At 38.6% G+C, this 4,286-nt stretch overlaps 1 long non-coding RNA gene across 1 annotated transcript in view; it reads left to right on the top strand.

The window, feature by feature from the left end:
- The window catches only part of LOC112485788, a 14,287-nt gene extending 10,859 nt beyond the window's left edge, over nt 1-3,428 (top strand). The window contains exons 3-4 of the long non-coding RNA XR_003048572.1: nt 418-532; nt 2,857-3,428. This is a non-coding gene — a long non-coding RNA (uncharacterized LOC112485788). The remainder of the gene's footprint in view (nt 1-417; nt 533-2,856) is intronic.
- Nucleotides 3,429-4,286: the final 858 nt, after the last annotated feature.

Below are 4,286 nucleotides of genomic sequence, written 5' to 3'. Positions count from 1 at the left end.
GAATAATGAGGGATCTTCTCCAGGCAGAAACCTATAGTGTTGCCCTGGGGTGGGAAATTCGGATCCAAAGCATGAAGTTATTCTCCTCTCCCTGTAGTCATATTGCCCTCATTATTCTTATCATCTCCATTTGAGAGGGCTCAAACTTGGGATGGTATGCACAGAACTGCTTTTATTTTTCTATCAGAATGATGCCGACATAAATTGTATTTATTTCTATCTTAAAACTTGCCTTCCTGGCTAAAAATAACTGATTTATTTGGTAAGAAAAGACATTTATGCATAAATGTCACTAAAAGAGTAAAGGAACCTTAAGGAATTTTTGTTTTTGTTTCAGTTTATCAAGAGATAAGCTTTCTTTTAAAAATAAAATAAAATGAGCCCTGACTCAACTGATAACATTTGCCTTTCCCTTAGGCCCAGGACCCGGTCTCATGCCAAGCTCCGTGCTGATCACCACCTCCTCCTGAAATGCTCTGCTTCCTTGCCCCTGTTCTTCTTTTTTGTGTCTAAAGTCCTCCTTTGCCTTGAGGTGAGAAGAGGACAATTTGTTTAGTTTAACAAGCACTGAATGTGTACAATGTGTCAGGCACTGTGCTGGGCACTCAGGATTCAAAAATGATCAGGCTCCTGCTCTTTGAAAAGTTAACTGGAACTTACGAAGATCCAGAAAACACACACTGAGACTTGTGCCCTGTTATCTCATTTAATCTTTATCCTAAATTTTCTTGTGGTCATGGACTGTCTCTTTTGTTCTCTACTCTATTCCCAGCACCAAGCACAGTGTCTGGAACATGGTACCGGGGAAAACTGTTAACTTGTTAAATAACTGATTCCTACCTCCCTAAAAGGTAGGCATAATTTTTCTCCTTTTACAAACGAAGAGCTAAGGTTTACAGAAGAAAGGAGCCATCTCCAAGGTCTCCGGGTAGTGATGACTTAGGTCATTTGTTTCCAAACCCTTTGCTTTTTCTCCTATATAGCACTATGTACCACTTGACCTTTCTATATTCCATTTTCTCATCTGTAAATTCAGAGAAGCAGAGTGGATGATCTTCAAGCTCTAAATTTCATGGCCAACGCCCAAAGTTGCCATTGGAATGCATATACCTATTTTTCCTGGTAACAATTTTTTTTTTAACATGCATTTATCCTGCCCTCATTATCTACCAGTCTTTTTAACAAATGATGCTGGGCAAAGTGGATATTCATGTGAAAAAGAGTGAAAATGGACTCCTAGTTCACACTTTAACACAAAAATTAACTCAAAATGTACCAAAGACCTAAAAATAAGAACTAACACTATAAAAATCTTTAAGGAAAACTTAGGTGTAAAGCTTTATAATCTTGGATTGGGCAATGGTTTCTTACATGTAACATCAAAAGAACAAGCAACCAAAGGCAAAAAGTAGGCAAGTTGGACTTCATCAAAACTTAACACTTTTGTGCTTCAAAAAGCACTATGAAGAAAATGAAAAGACAAGTCGCAGAATAGGAGAAAATAGAGCACCTACAAATCAACAATAAAGAGACAAGAACCACAATTGTAAAATGGGCAAAGATTTTGAATAGACATTTCTCGTAAGAAGATAGGCAAATGTCTAACAAGCACACTGTTGCAGAAATGTTGCGAAATCAGACCAGCGAGAAACCAAGCACAGTCCGAAGAGTTGGAGAACTCAGGTTTATTACAGGTTTATTATGCAGGCAGTCCCAGAAGAGCTAGCACTCTGAAGATCTAGGCCCCAAGCTCAGGGGCAACTTTGCTTTTATATCCATGCTGTTACAGTTGGTATGGGCTGGTTGGTTGATTTGTCCTCAGGCGGTTACAGACCACGGGAGTTGCTATAGGTTATAGGCTCACACGGGAGTTGCTATGGGCCACGGGCAGTTACAGAAGATGAGATTTTCAGACAGGAATTTAGGCAATGCATTTGTTATCTAGAAAGAACAATCAAAGGGAAAGATGAGTCTTCAGTTGATCTTGAGATCACTCTGCCTTTCGGCCTATGCAGCAAGCATGTCTACAGAAGCAGAACAAAGAGCTGATTACAAAGTTAGCCATTTGAGTGGACAATTCCTCTTCAACACGAGAAGATGCTTAACATCATTAGACATTAGAGAAATATAAATCAAACTATAATACAATGCCACTTCATACACACAGAATTGGCTATCATGAAAAAGACCGACAATAACAAGAACAGTGAAGATGAGAAATTGGAACCCTCCTTTATTGCTGGTGAGAATGTAAAATCGTGCAATTACTTTGCAAAAGCAATTCCTCAAAAAGTTTAACATTGAGTTCCCATATGACCGAGCAATTTCATTCCTAGATACACATACAAATACACATACATATATGTATATGTAAATAAAAACATTTGTCCACACAAAAACTTGTTCATAAATTTTCATAGCAGTATTATTCTTAATAGTCAGAAAGTGAAAATAGCCCAAATGTCTATTAACTAATGAATGGATGAATAAAATATGGTATAGTCATGCAATGAAAAATTATTTGGCAATAAAAAAGGATGAAGTACTAATTCCTGCTATAACATAGGTGAACCTTGAAAATATTATACCGAGTAAGAGAATAAAATCCACATGACTGTGTATTATATGATTTTGTAACCTAACCATGTAGACTAGCATAGATTAACCTTTGTTTAGAGTTTATAACTTTGGTCAATTAACCTATAATACCACTTAGATCACTCTAAAATTTATAAGATTTGTATAATGTTATTTTGTAACTCATTGAAAGTTTCACAGAAAGACCGAGACTTAGTCAGATGTTTATGCATACCGATGCAATTCCTGATGTTGATGATTGCTAGAACTGTTTTTCAGGAACAAGCTCAGAATATTTTGTAGGACCAGGGAATGAAACAGCTGAAACCGCCTGGGACTAGCTGGGACAGCCAGAAAGACCCTCCAGTGACCTCTTCACAAACTTTCCTCATTATATCCTCATTATAATACTAAAATCTCCACCCGGGGTTGGGTGGGGGGCACCATTTTTGAACGGGTGGTGTATGTACAGCCATGTTTCCTGACTGTGCGTGCGCTGAAGTGTTGCCACCTAAGCATGCAATGACGAAGTCTTCCTTGATATTTATGCATGATTTCCCCTAATAAAGATGAATTGGATGCTCTGTTCAAGGACAAACTGCTCTGGGAATGATCCCCACTGTGTCCTTGCTTGCTGGTTCCCAATAAAGTTCCTTCTCATAAAATCATCTCAGAGTTGTCTTTTGGCCAACAACTACTAAGGATTTGGACCCCATTTGGTCTGGTAACAATTCTATTTATATAAAATGTCCAGAATAGGCAAATCCATAGAAACAGAAAATAGAATTGTGCTTGCCAAGGGCTAGGAGGAATGGGAGTGACTGCTAATGGGTACTGTTATGGCACAAACGATTCTGAGACCCACAGAGCCAATTGAAATTAATTATCATCCTTTATTAGCCGGCCGGCGACTGACTCTCTACCACGCAGGGTTAGAGGAGATCAGCCCCGAGCTTTCAGAGGAGGCAGCTGATAAAGCTTAAGACCATATCCTGGTGGTCTCCTGAACAAGCAAGCAGATTACAGAAGTGGAAGTTGGCTGTTAGCATATCTTTGCCCAGAACAACACCCTTAATTAACAAGTAAATGGATTACAGAAGCAGACATTGGCCATCTTCATATCTCATACAATACACTCCCTAAACCACACACAAACAAGTAGGACAACTTCTGGTATCTAAAGATATTTCTTCCCTGTAGCTGACTTAGCTAGTTGGCTCACTTGAAAATTTTCCACCCTTAACAGTACTGGGTTTTTGGTGGGGGTTGGTGATGAAAATATTCTGGAATCAAATAGTGCTAATAGTTGTACAGTTCTGTGAATAAACTAAACACCACCGAATTTTACACTTTAAAGTGGTGAATATTAGGGTATATAAATTATATATCAAGAAAGTTGTTTAAAATAAATCAAAATCAGTTGTGGAATCAAAAAATTTAATAGGAAAATGAGAAGAGCTAACTTAAAATCTCAGGCTAGCTCTCATTCTTAGCACCCAGAAGACTCTCCACCACCACTGTGGTAACAGTCACCCACAGAACTCTCAGTCCACATGGAGCCTCCAAGGTTGTTTTTCTCACTTAGTCAATGATTCTTCAACCCTCTCTGTAATTTTCCCACTGAATGATCATCTAGCCTATGGTTGACCAGGCTACTTTTCATGCTCTCCAAGCGTTTGTTGAATACCTGCTATGTGCTCAGCACTGGG

This window comes from Pteropus alecto, unplaced genomic scaffold (assembly GCF_000325575.1).
Source record: "Pteropus alecto unplaced genomic scaffold, ASM32557v1 scaffold25, whole genome shotgun sequence".
NCBI classification, from domain to species: domain Eukaryota; kingdom Metazoa; phylum Chordata; class Mammalia; order Chiroptera; family Pteropodidae; genus Pteropus; species Pteropus alecto.
The sequence above is the reverse complement of the archived record's forward strand: the minus strand, read 5'-3'. Positions and strand labels throughout refer to the sequence as shown.